General features: G+C 40.6%; 1 protein-coding gene across 2 annotated transcripts in view; it reads left to right on the forward strand.

Moving 5' to 3' along the window:
• The window catches only part of CHCHD3 (coiled-coil-helix-coiled-coil-helix domain containing 3), a 164017-nt gene that overhangs the window by 106296 nt on the left and 34896 nt on the right, over nt 1–22825 (forward strand). The window lies entirely within an intron of this gene.

Genomic DNA, 22825 nt, shown 5'->3' on the forward strand with positions numbered 1-22825 from the left:
CATGTTCTTGGCAACGAAAAATAGTTTGAAAGGATGAAGGTAAATTAGTTTAATGATTCTAAAATGGTGCATTATTTAAACAGTTAAAAATTAAGATCCTTCACAGAAACCCCCCCCACAGATTACCTTCCTTATTCTCAAATAACCGGCGGGTGTTAGAGGAAAAAGCCTCTGCAGTATCTCATCCAAACTGGCTTCTTATGGGGTGGTTGTACCTCTGCTCTTAGTTATCAGCCTTCCATTTTATGGTTACAGTGCAAGCAGTACTGGAGTAATTCATGGCAAAGAATGAGTGATAAACCGTGATTCTTAGTCTGAAAGCTTTTCTTTTACCTTTTTAAGGAGCCATGCAGCAAATTAGATTTTATTCTTAGTTATTTTTAATATTGAAGCAGGTCACTGATACAGTGCCTTCCCTTGCACCTGTGAAGACTTCCAATGTGGAATGGCATGTTAACGCACATGTGTCTACATCCTTGTTGTGTGCAAGTGGGATAACGAACTTTAAATAACTGTATTTGAGTGCTACTGAAGCGTCGTCCCCAAGTGGTGTGAAATGGGTGAACTCTGCCATCTCTTGCTTCCTCTTCTGGGACTTGGAAGTCTCCAGGACTACAACAGGCGGTTCTGAATTGACTGCCTCATGCCAGGGATGATGTTTGCTCGGTCTTCAGAGTGGAGCTCTCGTGATATTAAGGCTTGTCTTTTCATTCTGACTAGGAAACCTTTGCTGTGCCAGGTTGTCACCGGGTTTGTTTTCAAAGTACACGTGCATCTCTCTTCTACGCAAAAAAAGAGTTGTTAGCTTGAACAGCTCTGAAAGGAGGTGAACTCTGTGCTCCAAACCTGACTTTGAACTTTTTCAGAGATGTGGAGATTACAGAATGAAAACCTGCAAAAGCAGAGAGGTCACGTCTCCTGCAATCCCAGCTTCACTGAGGCTGGTGCCTGCAGCCGTTATTAAGGTCATTTGAGAGTTTCAGAATTGGTGATTTTTGAGCATTGGGATGGAAATAGAGGTTTAAGAAAAAAGGAAGGACTGGCAAGGCCTAACATTCTGGAAATTACAGAGCACAATAACAGGCTGCTTATTTGTTCCTAAACTTGTCCTGATTTCAGTGAAAGGTACACAAAGTCCGAGTTTGGGTTGTTCAGCGGAGAAAAGATCGGAACGGGAGGTGAGGTGGGAGCGGAGCAAGCGGAGCTCAGACAAGTAATGTCAGTATGAAGAAATGTGCAATATGAGTCTGTCACCTGTGACAAAGAATGCTAATTACATCCTCAGATCATTCTTACATCAAATAAGCACACTTTTAAAATACTTCAGTTATGCGTATGTGGTATTTCTGTCTGTTGCATCATTGAGTGTCAGAGCTCATCTGTATGATTAATTGGCTTTTTGATTACTTAGCTTTTTCAATTAGAAGCTTCGTATTTGTGTTCTTCAATGCTGCTGGAAAAACAATGCAGACGTTGATAATAAAGGGAGATGACAACAGAACAGATTAGTGTCAGCACGGTGTGCTCCTTATGGAGAAAATTATTATACATATTCAGTGCCAGATGAAGTCTGTCAATTATAAAATATTTTGGTGACTGAGTGAAGATGCTCAACCTTTTCAGGGGATTAATACAGGACAAAATAACTGTGCACCAGTGACAGCTGTGATAATAAAACATAAACAATTCTATTCTCCAGGGCAATATCTGTTCATAAATTTGGTTTATGTGCTAAAAACCTTTTGATACTTTCCAAAAACCCAGCGATTCCCATAACAGCTGCCAGTGTTTCTAGGTCAAAGATAGCACATAAGCTATGAGTTATTACATGCTCCACAGCAGCAAAGCAAAATGAGATAGTTTAACAAAGGAGTTAAAGAATAACCTTCTCATACTGTATATCTGACTAGGATGTAAAGCTGTTATTTAGGAGTTCGCACATTAAGCTTTGAGAAAAATTTGTCAGTGTTTTCCATTGCCTGCTTACAGGCTAATGGTGCTTCTTGACTACAGCAAAAAACCCCAGAGACAGCAGTATTCAAATCATTGACATGGGGGTACCCTACCTTGTCTTATTTACTATAATAAGGTGGTCTTAGTGATATTTTAAACCATGTGATTTTTCTTTCAAAATAGCAGAGCAAGAAAAAGGAAAACTACCATCTCGGGCAGATTGAGCAGCTTGCTACCTGGAAGAGCAATCCTATGGCCTCTTTCTCTGACGTTGTCTCATGTGTGCATCCACACACACAATCACACACTTCTGTCCTGCTGTATCCATCATTGCTCTGTTCAGCTCCTCCAAGTCCATCATCCTTCCATTGTGCCACTGGTTTCAACGCCAATTCCAAGCCTCAGTGGCTGCAGACTTCATAACCATCTCTGCATCTCTAATGTCGCTGTGCTGTGTAGGTTCCAGTCAACATCAACAGTTGCATTCGCTTTATCTGACACCTTGTCGTTCCTTCACCCAGTTGCTTTTGCCTTGGACTATTTTTGCTCCCTCATCCGCCTGTAGTTTTGGCGTCACGCAGACATTCATGATGAGATATATCTCTGCGTGCTTCTGTTGCTTCAAGAATGAGGCAACTCTCCCTAGTTGAAATTTTCTTCAGCAAATCGAACTGTTTTCATGTTACACTGCTTCATAATACTATTACGCATCATTACGAGAATCATGTCCCTAGTCATAGGAGCAGAAGGAAATTAATTTTAATACTGTACTGTATGACACAACTACTTAGTTTATCAGTGTGAATGAGCAAGATATGTATCCCCGTATTAATCAGGATATTTCTCACTTGAGCTAAGTTTCTATGCTTCTGAGTTTCCTAGAAATACTTTCAGTAATATTGAGTAATATGCATATGAATACGTGTACTGTGTAAGGTAATAAAATTATTCCGTTAGCATTTGGAGGTTTCAGTATTAAGTTAGATACGCTACAGATTTAGCAGTCAACAAGTTACTGCCCTGATAGTTCTTCCTTTCCGATTCTATAATTTCCGTCCATGTCCTTGCTGACTTTAGTGGCCTTTGTGCAGGGATACTCCTGCACCGTACGGGGCTTACTGCCAGATCAGCGCCTGAGAATATAGACATAAGTTCTGGAAATGTGATCCTCTTATCTGCACCCATTTTTTTTCATGACTTAAATTTTGAGGAAGGATTTGCAAATCATAGGTTCGGCAGTTAATTTGGGGATTCTACTTACCATGTAGGCTGTCAAGGAGCATTAACCTTAAGGTAAGATGAGCACACAGAGCATAAAGCTGTGAGCTGATGGCACATACTATACCAGGTGTTAAATAGTATTATCCATCCCGCTTGCTACGGTAAATAGGATTTTGCTATTATGATGTGTCAGGATTTTCAGAGAAATCAAATTTACTAGACACTAAACTGCCATCCTCACTGCTGAGCAGCTTTATTCTGGGATCTTGCTTTCATACTAATCCTGTTGGTAAGAAATGCTTATACCAATTGTGTGGGGAAATTATAATTTAATGATCTCTTCCTTTTTTCTATTCAAGGCTTAGAATGGACCAACATGCTTTGCAGCGATAGCCCCAGTGCTCAGAAAAGGAGATGATATACAGTTCAGCTTCACAGCCGAGTATTGGCTTTTTGTAGGTGTTTGTAATGAACATAAGTGCTAAGATGCAAACAATGCGAGTTCTACATTTGTTCAGATGCTTCAGAGTCTTGTTTACCTTTTCAAATCTCAACAACTAAATAACCAGAATCTGTTTGCTATGTTTTTTGTAAACTGTAGTTTGCAAGATGTAGATAACAGAGGGGGACTATTATAAAGCAGTATAATAACTACAAACATTTTTATTCCCTGCAACGTATTTTAGCAGTTTAAACATTTTTGTTTCTGTTTATTTCATCAGTCTGTTTACTTTCTTCGATCTTGCATGACTGTATCAGCAAGAATTTCATAACCAGAGGATGATTCTGCTCTCACCTCTTGTGTTTAGAAGTTTGTATTCGCTAGAGCAAACATGTTTACTCTCGACACATTTGTACTGCATTCTTCCGTGTCTTTCAAAATCAAACAGCAGTGATGTAGGTGCAGTATTTTAAGACGTGAGGCTGGATCCAGCAAAGTAGGGAATGGTTTTGGCTGATGATACTATGTACTGAGCACTTAAGGGAGACGCAGGGAAAGCTCAGCAAACCTTTTGTCATTGATCCCGTGAAGAAATAGAATTAGCTCTAGCACAGAGCTGATGGACTTGCTAAGTTGTACTTGTTGATTAAGTGCAATGTGTGCTTTCTTTGTTGGACACAGGTAGGTTTTTCCAAATTGTCCGTTGCAATACAAAATACTGCTCGAATAGATTTCTGTTCTGAACATAATGCAGAGCAACAGGAATAATCACTGTTTTTTGCTTTATCTTTTGCATCTTTCTTACCACAGATGAGTAAAACAACCTTTCAGTAGCAGCTTTAATGCATGCTGCCAACATCTTTTTTGAGAACATGGTCTGTAAAGGAACCTCTTAGAACTTCCCCAACTTTCAGAGTTTCTCCAGTTTGCTTCTATAGAGATGCTTCATAGTCCTCTGTCTGGAGAGAGGAATTTGGTAAAAGTGGTACAGCGAAAAATGCATGGTCTTTTTCTTTATTCTGCTATTTAAACTGATGCTTTCAGCAATACCTATTTTGCCTTTGACCTAACCAAACTCCTGTATTTCAGAAAAGACTTGCTGAAAGGCAGTTTACGGATCTTCCTTCTCTTTACATTCTAAGTGGGTATGCCGATGTGGGTATGCCTTAACAATAATTGTGCATTTGAACCAGTCACTATAGCATCAGTCTCTAAATATCCATGGCTTGAAAGAGGAGAATTCCATCTCTCTTTATTTCCCAGCCATTTTTATGAGATGTTCTCAGCGGTTTTTTTCTTGTTTCTATCTAGCTTCCTGGCTTCTCTTTCTCTCTCTCTCTCTCTCTCCCTGCCCATATCAAATATACACACACATATATAAAACCCCTGCATATCAATACATAACCCGATTTCCAAACGTTTTGCAGATAGAAGCAATAAAATATATTATGGCTTCCATTTGAAGACTACTACTGTATATCACATCATGTAATTATTAATGAATTGTGTTATCTCCTGTAAAGTTATTGGTGTCTTTTTTTAATTCTTCCTGGATATTCAGCTGTGACAGTGGGTTCTTGCAGTTTTCCCCCAATCAGTGCAGCAGGAGACCTGAGTATAAAATCAAGATCTATTAATTTCTCATTTTGTACATGGGCCAGGAGACTTTTCTATGTCTGAGCTCGTATGCTGCACCAATGAGATAAAAGTAGGAGTTCATCAGAGTTTCCCAGTGCTTTGTATTTCCATATTGCTCAGGAAAACCACCCTTTTTAGTACTGACCAGAGCGTAATGTTTTTGTCAGTTTAGCATAATAAAGCTGTCAACCCAACCTGTGATCTTCCTTCGTGTTGCCAATATTAGAAAATTTCTCTCTTCAAATTTCATTATATTTTGGGGATAGAGCTTTTGTTGAACGTTTCTTGCCTGGCAGGTTGAGATTAGGCAACTTGCTACCAATTACAATATCTGAAACCTCAACCTGATTGACAAAGACAGCCTGAGCTGCAGCCTTCTGACTGGAGTGCTGCATTAATGCACTGCCTCCATATCTCACCAAGCCACAGTTGTTATTCTGAACAATTGTTTTTAAGCCTTGATTTTATTTTCTTTTTCTGCTCATTATCTTTTCTTTACCATTTATGAATAAGTAGCGAAGATGTTGGTTATTAAATACACACCTCACCCATGGATTCCGCCCCCCCCCCCCCCCAAAACACCAAATATGCATGGTGTTTTCTTCTGAGACATTTTCCCATTAAAAATACCTGTTTCAGTCTCATCTTTCACTATCACATATCCAATCAATAGCAATGCTGAAATGCTGCTTAATAACAAAATAAGGAGTTGTTCCACACTGAATAGTAAGTATTGATGTTTCTCTAAAGGTTTGTTTATAGATTATTTTCCCATTCTGTATGTGTGTCTATATAAATGGAGACCAAAACCAAGTGCAATAATGAATATTCCAGGCTTTTTTTGCGTGTGCAGTACAATGCTTGATAACTTTTAACATGTAACCACTAGTTTCATATAGGTTGTTTACAATCATAGAATCATAAAATCATTAAGGTTGGAAAAGACCCTTAAGATCATCAAGTCCAGCCGTTAACCCAGCACTGCCAAGCCCACCACTAAACCATGTCCCCAAGCACCACATCTACCCGGCTTTTAAATCCCTCCAGGGATGGGGACTCAGCCCCTGCCCTGGGCAGCCTGGGCCAGGGCCTGACAGCCCTTTCTGTGAAGAAGTTTTTCCCAATATCCAACCTAAACCTGCCCTGGCGCAGCTTGAGGCCGTTCCCTCTCATCCCATCGCTTGTGACTTGGGAGAAGAGACCGACACCCCCCCCCCCCCCCAGCCCCGGCTCCAGCCTCCTTTCAGGCAGTTGCAGAGAGCGATGAGGGCTCCCCTCAGCCTCCTCTTCTCCAGACTAAACCACCCCAGCTCCCTCAGCCGCTCCTCATAAGACTCGTTCTCTAGACCCTTCACCAACTTCATTGCCCTTCTTTGGACACGCTCCAGCCCCTCCGTGTCCTTCTTGGGGTGAGGGGCTCAACACTGAACACAGTACTTGAGGTACGGCCTCACCAGTGCCCAGTACAGGGGCACGATCACCTCCCTGGTCCTGCTGGCCACACCATTCCTGATACAGGCCAGGATGCCATTGGCCCTCTTGGCCACCTGAGCACACTGCTGGCTCACGTTCAGGTGGTTGTCAACCAACACCCCCAGGTCCCAGCCACTCCTCCCCACGCCCGTAGCGTTGCATGGGGTTGTTGTGACCCAAGTGCAGGACCCAATCCTTTATTTATCCAATATGTGGAAAACCGTGGTTTGAGATCGTTTTTGATGTTTTGTAGTTTTAGTTTGGGGCAAAAGATGAATAATTCCATGTTCTTGTTTTGTAAGAATTTGCAGAAGACCTGGGGATAATGGTATACTGGATGCAAACTGGTAACTCAGAGTCCTGCAGCAGGGATGTGTTTATGTGATCTTTCAAGACTTTTCAAATATGCTGTGCTTTTTGTAATGCAGTTATGGGGTGTTTTTCCTTTATCTCCATAGGTGTCTCTCTCTAACCTGTCATCATTCTTAAAAGTTTCTTTTCCTGAGTTACCTTCTGGTTTACTACGTTTTTCTTGCATCACAGGCCAGAGCTGACTCTTCAGATTTCCTCTCCACTCTTTCTGCTGTATTTCATTATGCTTTTTGGCCTAAAATGCTGTTTTAAACTCATCCTGAAGTTCCTTTCTTTGCCTATAGGATGCCTCGGTGTCGTTTCCTACAGAATTTCGGCACGGACATTTCCTCCGGTGTGGGGGAAGGCGTTTTTGAGGTGTGGTTGCACCGTCTGCGTGCTTCTGCGCTCAGAGAGGGGGGTAGACTTTGATTGGAAACGAGCATGCTCAAAACCTCTAAAATTCAAACTCTTAGGGATTTTGGTAGTTAATGGGGGATTTACTGACCCAAGAAACAGGGAAAATAATATTTTTCAGGATTTGGCTATTTATACATTGCTTTGTGTTTATCCAACTATCATGTAGCTTTGTAAAGATGATTTCTTTCAAAAACCCATTTCTGTTCCTGCAGCTTTCAAGTCCTCACTGCTTGAATTGTATTTTTTTTCTTAACTTTTCCTCAGTTATACAATTATCACTGCTCTGGATTTCAGCATTTACTGACCTCCTGCTGTACTTTAAGAATAGGAATTTATTTACGGTCCCATGATAACTGGTCATCACTAATCATTATTTTTCTCTGAGAGTGTTTCAGTTTGTGTTAAAGTCACTTGAATCTTGGTGCTTGTGAAGTCTGAACACCTATACGTGTTCTTCCTATGAATTAAAAGTACAGATGAGGATAAACTGTGATGAGAGTGGGAACATATGAGGCAATACTGGAAAAACAAAGCAGTTGAAAAGCAGCATGTTGGGCAGCTCCTTTGCTGCTTTATTCCCGTGTCCGAAATCGTGTTGTCAGGAGAGCTGGATAACGCTTTTCCTCTGCCGTTGCTTGCCTTGGCTAATGGGAGGACTGGAAATCACAGCGAGCGGGACCTGACTGCGTGTGCGGCGTGGGAGCCAGCGTTTCTCTCCCGAGGGACGGCTGTCCCGCAAAAGCACATGCGGATCCTAATGAGGTGAAGCAGGTTGTTCATCCAGCACCGCTCACTTTTATTAATACAAATTAGTGGATGCATACAGTTAAGCATAAACATGTCAGCATTGCCCAAGTCACCCTTCGTGATTGTGTCTGCATCTGTTTTCGTTTATGGGTTCAACTGCGCTTTTCCCCTTCCTCTTCTTGAGGAGTGAAGAACAGTATCAAGAGAGAGAAATTTTTTTAATAGGCAAAAGGGACCAAACCCAAGAAATTTGTCATTTGAATGTTAAAAGGCAGTGTTTTTCGCATTTCATAGGGTATGGCAAAATGTGTTACCATATGGGTAGTTAATGAATAAGCAGCTTTCATTTCACCTGGGTCTGTTCCCTCCTCCCACCTTCTTTCCTTTACAGAAGTTGAAGTTTGGGAACAAATACTGTACTAAGTTAACACTAGATTAAAACAACACTCAGTGAGATAGTTTGCTTGGATTTCTTTGTCGAGGCAACATGTTTAGTAAATGCTGCAACTCTAAATTGAACCACCTGACAAGGAAAATACTGAATTTTTAGGATACCTTCTAGAGGTTTTACTGGTTATATGGTATTTGGAATAATTCCACAGGAATAATCATTTCGTCTCTTTCAGTTTCCTGGGAATCTGATAGAAATATTTTCCCTTAAACATATTTATCTTTTTAATATATTCATACTTTTTTTGAATTGCCTAGCAAGCTGAGTGTTGGATGTAAAAAAAAAAAGTGGAATGCAGACCAGTCCCTGTTTTCACTTGTTTTCTGTTCTCTGTCCTTTGTGCAATTGCAATTAAAACTACGAACCTAATTTAAGTATACTGCCCATTTAAACAAGTATCAATGACATTATGTGCATTAAAACATTCTCTGAGCGCCCTTTCTCTTTAAAACAGTCCCTTTTCTGCCTAAGCAGTAGTTAGCAATTTTTCTCATTATAAAGCAATAATGTTTATGTGAAATGTTGCCACACTTTTTTTGTAAATAGTCTTGTAAACCTAAAGGCTGCAATAGCCTTCCCAAGCAAATACCAGCTTCATTTTCGCTGCTGTCAGTCTGAGTGATATTTTAATTTTTTCTGCCCCTGAAAATACTTCAGTCCCGTAACCGATAGATAAATGAGAGAATCCCCAGGAAATGCTGCAGAATGTTTCTATTTGCCAGCACAATAAATGCAGAAGCTAATAAATGTCCTCTTACATCAGGAGGAGGCGTATAATGAGTAAATGATGGGAAAAGGAATTTGGGAAATAAATGATCAATCCAATCTAAGTCGACAAACAATTTCTTAATAACTTGGCCTTCGGTGGGAGAGAGGGCTCGGAGCTGCTGAAACGCAGCGCCAGAGCCAGGCATTTACATCTGGCAGCTGCTGGATTTCGTGAGGCTGTTTTAGGTTCGCTGAACAATCAGCTGCGATTCAGACACAGCCTTTTTCATGCGAGGTTTTGATGGTTGACCATTTGTGTATGTGTGCCTATAGGGAAAAGGGACAGCGGATTTAATCCTCGTTTCTGTTTCTATATGGTAAGCGCAGAGGATGCTGGGTTTGGGGAAGGCTTTGTGTAAAGGACGCGGTCTACATCGTGCTTGAGGAAATCGGTGCTCTGTAATGTATCGTCTTTCTCATCTCATTTTATTGTGCTCTTCATGTCCAAGCCCTGCCCAGGAGCGGTTGTGTCTAGCGATGATATTCTTAACATCAGGGAGAGTCCAGCCACAGCGAGAGCTCAACCAACATCTTAGGATGCAGTCACATTTTAAGCCCACTGCAAACAGAGGAGGTAAGACAGAGGTACCAGGTTTTGTGTAAGACTAATTGTGGCCCAGATCTCAGCCTTGGCCAGGCTTTGCTGCAGAAAGAGTGAAAGGTTAAGTAAAGTCTTTTCTGTGTTGAGAATTGAATACAGAAATTCAAAATTCCATATTTTTCTGTCGTCTGTGAAAATCCCCAGAAACTAAAGTACTAGCTTTAGTGGTGGCAGAAGGAACTCAAATTCAAGATGACCAGGAAGGCTGAAGGAAGAAAACTAGGGAAAACAGGAGGGGAGACAGTCAGAATAATGGACTTGGTGACAAGCCTGATGACAACTTCTTTGCAGTTGAGTTTTTGCTCTGAAGAGAGCAAAACCAATTTGTCTCTGGCATTACCCAGATTCCTTTAAAATCCCCGACTCCCCATCCCTTCAAAAGGCAGGGAGCAGCTGGCATTGCGTTTCTGCGTTTGTGAGATCCTTCCTGGAAAAATAATGTGTCATTTTTACACTGATATTTCCAAGGTGAAGGTTTCTTCTCTCTTCTTGTATGGTGTTTCAACTGTTTTTCAGGCTATTTATGGGTTCTGTGTCTGATAACCTGCTTGGTATGAAATAGGTCAAATTTAGCTGTGGGCTCGTTGGTGCTCTTGCAGTTTTTAATTGGGGTATCTAGACAGCTTAGCAAAAGTTGTAGCGAACCATCAGTGGCTGGGAGAGGGGACAGAAATGCTAATGCCAGGCTGGTGGTGTGTGCAGCCCTCTTTAAGCGTGTCAGAGAGAACTGAAAGTTCCCCCATCTTATGTCTTTCTAACTGAAAAGCATTATACCTGAAAGCTGAGAATTTTCAATATGTTTCTATTCACATGCATATTTCTATGCCTCAAAAGGCCTTTCCTTTTGAAATATGGAAAGATAATCATGTGTTTGAAATGAGTAGATACTCTCCTGCCACTTTTGAAATCTTTTTTTTTTTTTTTCCCCATGTCAGAGAGTTTAACCGTTTGCATTACTGTGGGCCGTAATCACGTAGGAATATGTATTTATGCACACTAAACACAAAAACATAACTGCAGTAATTAGGAAGCAAATTCAAATGAACCATAGCAGAGGAGTTCAAACATATGTCTAATTCTCAGAGAAGAATTACAATTTTTAAAAATGTCTTACCTTAATAAGATATCAATGTTTTCCATATCTGGTACCACTGTAATCCAGTTAAAGACTTTTTTTTTTTTTCCCCCTGCAACAAAATTTATTGCTTGTTTGTTTATATATTTATGAAACATAAAGCCCAAAGAAGCTATTCCTTGTTCCTAATAGACTGCGACAATAATACAGAATATTTTCTGGTGTTTGATAGCATATGTATTTTTAAAAGCATTGCAGATAATTGTTGCTGCATGCCAGCTCGGATGTCTGTTCGTGCCAAGCTTGCTACTGATTTCAGTAGTTAATCCTCATGAGCCTACAGTTTTCAAAAGTAGAAGCATAGTAGTGCTTGGCAGTGGTTAACATGATATAAACTGTAATTGCTGCTTTCTACACATATAAATACTTGCATTTTGACCCATGTTATAGAAGGTGCCTCTATTTTTTGAATAAATGGCTATTTTGTCTTTGAGTAACGAGTAAATGTTTGAACAGAAAATCTGTTTGATAATCCTATTTCTGTTTTCATACCTTGGAAAATTCACCATTTTTTTTCATTGCCTCAGTTGCCCCAAGCAGGGGAAGAACAATGTAATGATCAAAATATCATAGTAAGAGTGAATTCTCTGATTAATTATACAGAAGATATCACACAATTTATTGTCTAGAGAAGTAAGCAAGTTAAAATACGCAATCTTTTGTGTTAGGCATTTTATTCAGCAAAATGTCTAGAAATGTGAAGGTGTGACTTTAAGTTACTGTTTCATCATTGCTTGCTTAACTTGTCTAACAGGCTTTTAAAGTGTGCATCGTAGTTGCATTTTTGAACAGATTTCATTTTTAAGATAGCAAATTCATATCAAATTTTCATATCAAGTGGTTACAGTGCTGTATGTGTATTGCTGTTTAGTGCATTGAAACAGCATAATGCAAGTTACAAAAGTATGTATTAAAAACCGTTCTAGATTGTAGTGAATGGTACCTCATGCATTATTTTGCAGCAAACCCTACTTTGTGGGATTTACAGTAGAGTTAGGTGCTGGATGTATGCATGGCTTTTGTGATTACAATAGTAATAGGGAGTTTTTCACTTTTTTTCTTATCCCCACCTCCCACTGGGTTTCAGTTGCGCAAGCTTTGTAGTCAGCAGGTAACGTTGGATGTGAACGCAACATGCCAAAATGATCTTTTTTAGAAGCTATGTGTTGTTCAGCAAAGCATACAGAGAAAAGAAAAGGTGATTTGGAATAAGAGAAGAGGCACAGTCTTAAATTAGGACTCCAGGAGCCCCTTTTCCAGGGGGTGCCATTCCTACCCTGGGTGTCAGGCACTCAGGAGCTCTGTCTATCCTTACAGAAGACGCATTGGTATGGTTTCCTGTAGTTGAAGCTGTTCAGTTTGGTGTGTTTATAAGAAAAACTGTTTAACTGTTCTGGACACAGGAATCGAATGTACGTTAAGTGAGTTTGCCGATGATACTAAGAGGAGGAGCTGTGGGCTCCCTCAAGGGTAGAGAGGCCTTACAGAGAGGTCTGGGTAGGCTAGGGAGCTGGCAATTGCCAACCGTATGAAATTTAACAAGAGCAAGTGCTGGATTCTCCACCTGGGACGCGGTAATACGAACTGGGGGACCAGAGGCTGGAGGGCAGCCCCACAGAAAGAGATCTGGGGGTTTGGGTTGATGGCAAGTTACCTATGAGCCAACAGTGTGCCCTGGTAGCCCAAAGGACCAACCGTGTCCTGGGGTGCATCAAGCACAGCATAGCGAGCCGGTCCCACTCTATACCGCACTGGTGCGGCCCCACCTCAAGTACTGTGCGCCTCAATATAAGAAGGACATCAGACTATTAGAGTGTGTCCAGAGGAGGGCGACCAAGATGGTGAAAGACCTCGAGGGCAAGACTTACGAAGAGCAGCTGAGGTCACTTGGTTTGTTCAGCTTGGAGAAGGAGAAGGCTGAGGCATGACCTCATCACAGTCTTCCTCAAGGGGGGTGGCAGATGGGCAGGTGCTGATCTCCTCTCTCTGGTGACCAGCAATAGGACATGAGGAAATGGAATGAAGCTGCGTCACAGGAAGTTCAGGTTGGACATTAGGAAAAGGCTCTTCACTGAGAGGGTGGCCGGTCACTGGAACAGGCTCCCCAGGGAAGTGGTCATGGTACCAAGCCTGTCAGACTTCAAGGAACATCTGGATGACGCTCTTAGTCATATGGTTTAGTTTTAGGTAGTCCTGCGAGGAGCAGGGAGTTGGACTCAAGGATCATTATGGGTCCCTTCCAACTTGAGATATTCTGTGATTCTATGGTATCTTTGCTGTCTTGTCCCCTTTAATACTAGTGAATAGGTACATTGGTTTTTTGACATAACGCTACCAAATAATGCATTGCCAATGTAAGACACTCCTTGAAATCAATACAGACCACACTGTATTCATTCATAGAATCATACAATGGTTTGGGTTGGAAGGAACCTTAAAGATCATCTGGTTCCAGCTCCCCTGCCATGGGCAGAGACACCTTCCACTCAGTCAGGTTGCTCAAAGCCCCATCCAACCTGACCTTGAACACTTCCAGGGCTGGGGCATCCACAACTTCTCTGGGCAACCTGTTCCAGTGCCTCACCACCCTCATAGTGAAGAATTTCATTCTTATATCTAATCTAAACCTACCCTATTTCAGTTTAAAGCCATTACCCCTCGTCCTATCACTACCTGCCTTTGTAAAAAGTCCCTCTCCAGCCTTCTTGTAGGCCCCCTTCAGGTACTGGGAGGCTGCTGTAAGGTCTCCCTGGAGCCTTCTCTTCTCCAGGCTGAACAACCCCAACTCTTATTACACATTTCAAACAGCTTTCATGATGTTCCTTCCTTCTGAAGAATTTACTGCTGCTACTGTCACTTAATTTTTTGAAACTTTCTTTAATTATATGTTTAAAATAATGTGCAGAATGCTGGAGACTTGACAATCTTTTGCGGCTGAGCAGGCAGTAGTATTTCAGTAGGCTTTCAACTGAGCAAAACAAAATATTGCTGTGCGTACGTAAGATGAATTATTGGATAACAGTGGAGGATGGACTTCCTTTTGTTAGAAAATATGAAGAAGTTTGGGGTTTTTTTTAAAATGCTTTTTCAAAAGCAGAAAATGACCCTTTTAAATTCAGAAAACTTCAATGATTTTTTTTTTCTTTGAATTACTGCCATGAACTGACAAGAGATGATTTCAGATACTTGTAAAATTGAAAGAACTTCATAAAAAAACTGAAAAATCTTTACAGGACCTGTGCTTTTATATTGGAAAACCAAGTGTAAAATGCTGTGTGTGTTTGTACCATACTACGTGTAGAATATTTTTTGAAGTGGCAGTTTTACGAGTGGTTAACAGAACAAGGATTTATTGACAGTATTTGAGGGGACATATGCTGTCTTTTTCATTTGACTAGTTGATGTAATTAAAACAAGTTTTTGGACACATTAACCTATTTTCATGTGGCTCTGTGTTTACTGGCAGTATTTTACTTCTCTTCTTGTTCACGCTTTAAGAAATAGTATGAAAGTGGAGATAGAGTAAATAGAAAGCTTCAGTGTGCAGGTACCATAAATACAATTCCTGGTGGCATGATCCATAGGACGCGTATTTAATACAAATGAGGAATCATCCTTGGAGGCATTCAAGACTCAACTGGACAAGTTCCTGAGCAACTTGGCCTAGTTGGACCTGATTTGAGCTGTGCGCTTGGAGTAGGTAACCTCTGAAGGTTCCTCCTGAATTATTCTAGGAGTTGGCACTATAACATGAAGCTTGCTGATTCAGAGAATTTGCCTTACCACTTGTTACGTCTGGAGAATGCTTAAATAATTACAGTAATGCATTCAGCATTGCAAAGAGCTACTTTAGTATTCAGTAGGCTTACAATGATGTAGATCCTACAAGGTCTTTCCAGATCTCATAATAACAAAATGGATGTTTTTCCCATAGTGGATTTAAGATAACTGACCAAATCAAAGATATGGGGCTTTTGTTGAGTAGCTTTGGTACTATGGAGGGAAAAAGAGGAGAAAAAGTATTGACTATATCAAGTGCCTTCTGAATGCTCTCATATGTTATATAGGTATAACGTGGTATGTAGAATAAACTGCAAAAATGAAAACTTGTGAAGACTTCCATATATTTATCAGGCAACTGTGTTAATCGGTATAGAGGCATGATTTATGTAGCTAGACTTGTTGCTCTAAGGAATGAAGGAGAATTATAACTGATTGTGGTTGGGTTTCTGGTATTTTGAAAAGAACTACTGTGTGTAACTCTTCCCTCAGCTGTTATGTATTATTTTGCTGTTACATTGGCATAGTACAAGTGTATAACAGAGTATTTGCTGCAGAGAAAAGTTGGTCTAAATTATGGTGTCTTTGCATATCCTCCTTGGTGAGATTCTGTGGCACTGATGCATTTTCTCTAACTTAGCTTAAAGTGGAAACTTCTAGTCTGCATTAAATATCTGGGTTTACTCAGTAGTTGCTGATGAGAGATAGATGCTGCTGAAAGTTGATCAGACCATCCCATCTATTTGGCTGTTGATTATTGAGGAAGAGTAGTTTAAGCACCTAGCTATAGGTAGCAGAGGTTAGGTGTGATGAGTCCCATCCTAAGAGACAAATGCTGCGGACCATCGCCAGCACGGGTAGAGGGATTAGCAGACCTGCTTCATAATAACAGCGGTGACCTACACAGGCAAATTCTGAGTTCCCAACATTTGCCAAAATAAATGGACATGGTATGGGGGACTATATATAAGGCAGACTGCATTCTTAAGAAACAACTAAAAAAATCCATTCAGACTAATGAGAAAGAGGTGTCTGCGAAAGGCAGGGAAGTCTGGAGAAATACAGGTGTATAACACAAGCGATCACTTAGAATGGAAAGGAAAAATAAAGACACCAGTGGGAGAATATACATATGTAGGACAGAACATACTAAATACCTGCAGGAAGGTTGAAAGGCAGAATAACGGCTCCGGCTTGAAAGATGCACTGAGCACTGCAGGAGGGAGAATTGAAATGGGTAGTAGGAATAAAGAGAACCTGCAAAGAATGCAGGAAAAAGAAGCCCAGTAAATAGTGGGAATCATCTTTAGAGGTCACAAAATATAGTTACAAATTATGAATGTTTTTAGAGGTCTGCATTTGAATTATTTGGCCTAGCATATCATCCAGCTGTAGCAATTTTCTGGCATGTTGTCTTATTACTTGAGAGCAATAGAACCACATTTTTAACTTCCAAAGCAATGTATTTGGTGCTAATGATTACGCTGTGGCATGCTGAGACACTTAATCGGTTTCTTTTTCATAGGTCCTGGATTTTTTATTTAGCAGGTTTTTGAGTGAGAAGGCCACCTGCCTTAGTTTTGGCTGCATTTCTTTCAGAAGGCTGTTTCTGAACAGAATGGGTCTGCTGGGATACACTGTTGTAAGAGCATTGAAAAATTCTCACATTAGTTCAATTTAAACATGCTCGAAGCTCATTTCGTTTCTTGCTTCACTAAATATGAGCATAGTTTTCAATCTAGACTGAGTGTAAAACGTAGATTTCTTGGATTCAGGTACTTATCAGTCATCTGAACAAATAACGTTTTTCACCAAGCGATTTTTTTTATGTCCTCAGCATTCTTATTATACCAGTCCTGATAGTTCCTCACTGCTCGCACATGGTGTTCAAAGCAGCTGCAAAAGACCATTCTTGAAGTACTTCATTCACTTCACAATCACCCAAAACTGTCATTGATACGTAGTTTTTTACAGTTTTGCTTAGCTCTTGTTGTACAGCATCAGCTGTGAGTTACTTGATATTTTGTGATTGATAAGACTTTCTGCCTTGATATCTTGTAAATGGTTTGACATGGATCATGAACTTTGCACAGTGAAAGGATGGCCTCTCCTTCTTCACCTCCTCTTTATTGGCTTGCTGATCCTGACATCATCAAAATCTTTTCACCTCACAGTGATGTAAAAAGCCAGATACCAACATTGGGAACATTTGTGCTGGCAATATCCAAAAAAGTTTGTTGGTCTCACCAAATGCAAATATTAAAGTGGTCCTGAATAATAAGCTCATCCTACTTGGATACTGCAGCTCGTAATTCCACGATATGAGGGCTTTGGTAGTATTGATCAAACTTGTTCTTGAGTCTTGGAGTTGGCTGTGCTGAGGCAGTTACTTGAGAAAGTTACCGCAACCTCCTATCAGTTCAGAAGAACAAAGACAAAACTTTCTAAAGCTCTGATTTAGGGACAGGAGCAAGTCTGTGAGATGACGCTATTGCCAGGGCTGTTGGCTTGAGAGAGACGGAATATTTTAGCATTTTTTTCAAGAACTTTTATTCTTGATCTCTTGAGGGTTGGCACATAAGTGTTATTTGTGGGAGCATTGTGCTTTTCAAAAAATGGTAATCTTGCACTCATTATGCCCTTAGGCAACCAATCTCGCTGAGCAGTGGTAGTGGTAGATCTAATAAACAAAGCTAAAGCCAGCTACTTTCCATTTATTTGAAAGAAGATAGAGCTAATCTGTGATTCTTTATGTTGGGCTTCTGCCACGAGATGAATTTCATATACAGCTGCAGAGCGGATCGCACATCTACAAGCCAAAATAGATTTTCATTCTGATATCGGATATATCACTGAGCGTAAGCATACATATTCATAGAATTATTTGGATTGGAAAGGACCTTGGGAGGTCCAACCTCCTGCTCAAAGTGGGATCAACACTGAGGACAAAGTTGTTAGTGCTTTGTCCGGTCAGATCTTTGACAACCTCCAAGACTGCAGATACCACAACCTCTTTGGATCTCGGCCCCCTTGCTTAATTATACTTGGAGGGAAATATTTTTCCTTGTATCTGTTTGGAACCTCTCTTGTTTTGATTTGCAACCATTATCTCTTGTTCTCCCACTGCATATCAGTAAAGAGCCTGTCTCCATCTTGATAACCTTCTCTTAGGGCTTTTAAAGCTGCTGTTAGATCCTCCCAGATCTTCCTCTCCTCCCGGCTGAACAAGCGATGTTCCCTTGGCCTCTCGTCACAGGGCATGTTCCCCCAGTTTGGTGTCACCTGCAAACTCGGTGAGCATGCGCTTCATCTCTGGGTCATCGATAAAGATGTTAAACAAGGAAGGCTGTGGTATAGACCACCGAGGAACTCTGCATGTAGCTGGCCTCCAAGCAGAGCCTGATAATCCAGCCAAATTTTCACCCATAATTCACAGAAGCAATTTTCTCTTATTCTTTTGACCGCTTTCATGGGATATCTGTGTGCCTTTTGAAAGCTGACCAAAATGAGTTTGAAAGAAGTGGTGTTTAAAGTGATTTTCCCAGATCATTCCTCTGACTGCAGAGGATGAGCAGCATTGTCTTAAAATTATGGCTGCTGTAGTCCATAGAAGGGCTATCTTGAACTCAGAGCTGTCTCTGGTAAAAGTTTGCAACAACAGCTTTGCGAGTAAGCTCAAACTGTCATCCCTTGAGTCTCTGACACCACTGGACTTTGTAAGAGTTATTCACACAGCAGATGAGCTGCAACTACGCATGAATGTAATAGAAGACGTAAGCTAAGTTGACTTTTTGCTGTGATAGCAAAAATATGTATTTTTTCAATGATATATACATAATGTCCAGCTGTGTACATTGAAATAAAATATAGGGGTACCCTTGTAACCCACAGACAGCCATTCAAGACTCATGCTGATACTCGTTTGCTTGTGAGCTGATACAGTTCCCTATGGTGCGGCTTTTGCTCTGCAAAAGTGGCCCATTGGATCTGAATTTAAGAATTAATTCCATAAAGGCAATCAACACCAGGAATTTTAATTACTTTATGAATGTGCTGCTCCTAGTGCTGCAGTCTGTACCCGATGCCACTGGCAGAAAGGTTTCTTCAACTTACCTTTCTTGGGCATCACCCCTGGCAGCAACGACACCCATTCCTATATGCCTCAAAGACAGCACTTGGCAACTTGACATGTCCGTATGCCATTTTGGGGGAGAAAGTCTGCTTTAGGACACGGAGAAATAATACCCATTGGTACCCTAGGGAGAATGTAATTTATAATGTATAACAGTGAAAGGGGTGAGACTGAGAAGGAAAGTTGTAAATAGGAATCATTTAGATGAGGCGTCTTGTCATCAGTGGGAGATGTAAATGTAGTTGTGAATTTACACATGCATCTCTAAGATTGAGAACATTTGTATTAAAGACTGTACTACAATTACATGCAGATTAGATGCTTGGCTGAATAGCTGTAAGAACTTTGAATAGATTTGTCCTTTTCACAAAGGTTTTCATTTTCTTTGGCAGCTCTGAGTGTTAACAAATTAGAGATCAATGTTCTACTAGGGCAGAAAAGTGAAATGAAGTGAAGCATATCTTGGGAGAAACTTTAGAGACGTTAATAGTTGCAGTTAAAGGTATTAGTTAGTGGTGCCTGAAAAACAGAATTGGAAATTCAAAAGAAAAGGTCAAAGAATATGTTATTTTCCCCATTTTCTGCTGATAACTGAGTTAAGTATTTTGCCCCACTGGCTGCACACTGAATGTATGCTCTTTGCTAAACACACATGTCATGAAATCAAACAAATGATGTTGGGAAGTGAATTGTCTTCTGGCAGAACATTTGCCAAGATACGGCCTGTGTTTCTCCTTTGTTTCCTTTGTTTGAGTAGGTTGTAGTACTGTCTCTCTCTCTGGCAGCTTCAGCACTGTTTTGGATACCTGTTTGCTTTTTTGTCCCTCTGTAGAGACAGGTATGTGGTGGCATGGGTGTCCAAAGTCCTCCCATCAGTCCCTAATAGTTCAGACATCTACTGTGTCAGAGAGCCACGCTGGTCCAGAGCCAGTTTCTTCCAGGACATAAGGGGGAGATGAGGTTTTACAAAGACTTCAGAGGAAAGGGCAGAAGAGGAGGAATTGCACTTGAATTTGAGCCAACACAAGAATTACGTAGCTCTAGGCAAACTCCACCAAAAGCCTGAAAATCGGTCTTAGCCTTAACTTCTTTACCATCTGGATGTCCTCTGTAGGCTTAGTCCAGGATCCCAGATTGTTACCTTAGCTTTTTTTTTTTTTTTAAATTCTGGGGCTTCTCTTTCAGTTTGTCTTCTCCCTCCCTGCCTTGCAGCTACTTTTCTCACTTCTTGCACATAAAAAGTTCTCCTCTGCTATGAAAGCACATCCCCTGATCTGTCCATGCATCTTTAGTCTCTGACTCTTTCTGAGTTGTCCTGAACATCCTTGTTACGTGGTCAAAGTCTCTCATCAAAGGATCTCCTGGGTGCTTCTCTGGAGGTTACCTTTAGAATCACAGAATCGTTAAGGTTGGAAAAGACCCTTAAGATCATCGCGTCCAACCGTTAACTGCGGTTCAGAATTGGAAAACTGGTTTGCTTTGGGCAGCAACCATTCTTTTACGGAAGGATGCTCCATTTGTGTAGATTTCCATAAAAGCTGCGTGCCTTATCATTTTCAGCCCTATGACAAGTACAGAGAACTTTCTGGTCCATCTGGTGGGTTCTGATGAAGGCAAAACGATACCAAAAGCAATCAGTCTCCTCATTCAAAAAGGACCTCATAATAGCATGTAAAAACCCCAACAAGAGCAGAAGTCATAAGCTGTATGTAGGTTCCCTGCACGCAGAGTTGAACGTCCTTCATTTCATCTCTGGAGTCGAAAAATGCAACAATTGGCTGAATAGTGCAGCTGGACCAGATGAGAGCAGTCATAACTTCTATAAAAAATAACTTATCTAAAAATTCGAGCAAAGGCCTGATCTGATGACATTTCAGAAGAAATTGCTTCATTCATGTATCATTTTAATAGCATTTGAGGTAGAATAAAGATGCAGTATTACTTGGGAATCCGTATGATGTTATATGCTTGGTTTTCCATCAATTCAGAGACAAATCAAGGTTTTTAATTCAAATAGAGGCCATAAAAATGGTCATATATTTATAAAGCTGTAATTTAATATCGTTTGGAACTGGGATGTATGCACGCTACAGTAGGTAGTCTTATTCTCTTTTTGTTATTTCCCCTTCCCCAATTCCTCCTCTTCTTGCTCACTTGTTGCTTTTAGTGGCAGCTTCACAGATCGAGCATGACTGGGTGTTTTAAGGCTATTTCTTCTAATGGTTAATCTTGCTTTTTTTCTTTATAATCCACATGGTCTACTTTATAGTTTGCATAACCATGGGGCATGATCTAGTGATCATACACCTTTCACAGTCCCCTCCGGTACCCAAACCACGCTCCTGCATGGGTTTCCTTTGCACAAGTGCTGGAATAGGTCTCTTTGGACAGCGGTGGCCGTGCCTGGCTTCTTGTCCCTCCTTTGCAGCACCAGAACAGAACAGGGATTGTGGCAGTCTTGAGGCTGGATGCAAACCTGTGAAGCAACTTTATAGGCTTAAGAGCTATTCCTTCCTTCTGACTTTGGAAATGTTCTCTTTTAGGGCCATATAGATCTCAGGCTGCATGTCAACAGAATGAATAAAACAGAATGCTTCATATTATCCACAAATGGTTTCGTAGAAGATACGGAGATGAAATGGCCAGAAGTTCAATTAAGGGATAAAAGAAAGCTTAAATTCAGCAGAAATGGATTAAAAAGAGGCAAAGAAAACTTTCCAATTTGCCATTTGGGGAACATGATAATCTTTGCCTGCTGATGCTTTGAGTCCTTCCGTGGGGGAGGATGACAAGGAAAAAGAAGTCTTTAAATTAAAAATTCTACCCTGATTCTCAAAGGTGCCAAACAGCCCAAGCTCTTCGTTCCTTTGGTGGGTGGAGCAGGTGCTGAGCTGCTCTGAAGTCAAGCTGTGCTCATTTTTGTCTTTCACAGCACTAACTTGAAGCAAAGGCCAGATTTGTCTCTTTTGTATGGAAGTCACACGTCTTTTTCTTTGTCAAATAAACTGTTAACTACATAACTATTAAATTAAAAAAAAAATTAAATAGGCTGTATGAATGTTACTCTCATATTGAATCTGTTCAGGGCTTTAAGAGCCAAGGGGCTTAAAAGAGGAATTTCAATGCCAAAAAGAAGTCATGGTATGTCTGCAGTAAAAACAGTTTCAGCACATTTGTAATAAAATAGTGCATGTAGGTGATGTATCTTCAGTGAAATTAAACGAGGGCTCTCAAGTTCTCCCAGTTCTTTTGATAACCTTTTTATCAGCTTGGATGACACAGGATCTTTCAGAACTTTATCTGGCTGAAAATCTGAAGATTTTCGGCAGAGACTAAAACATGCACTTCTGCTTTGAGGTCCCACATGCAGACAAAACAGCTGACCTTCTGAGGTTCTGTAGGAATTTATTTTCTTACACAGACCTTTGAAATCAGATCTATCTAGCAAAATAATTCTTCTCCTGTTCTTCCACAGTATGTTCTTTAAGAAGCTTCTGCTCCTGCTTTTGTTCGGGGAAGATTATTTTGGGGGCAAACATGATGAAAATACTTTTGCCCGTGGTCAGATCCCATTTTTCTCTACCTGAATTATAGCATTATTTATACTTGCTATGACTCTGTGTATTTATCAGGGGAAATTGGATGGATTTAAAATTAAAATTAATGTCCTCTTTTCTTTCGCTCTTCCACAATGCCAGCCTACGCTTCTCTCT

Source organism: Nipponia nippon, unplaced genomic scaffold (genome assembly GCF_047370975.1).
Source record: "Nipponia nippon isolate SJK-2023a ecotype South Korea unplaced genomic scaffold, ASM4737097v1 scaffold_3, whole genome shotgun sequence".
NCBI classification, from domain to species: domain Eukaryota; kingdom Metazoa; phylum Chordata; class Aves; order Pelecaniformes; family Threskiornithidae; genus Nipponia; species Nipponia nippon.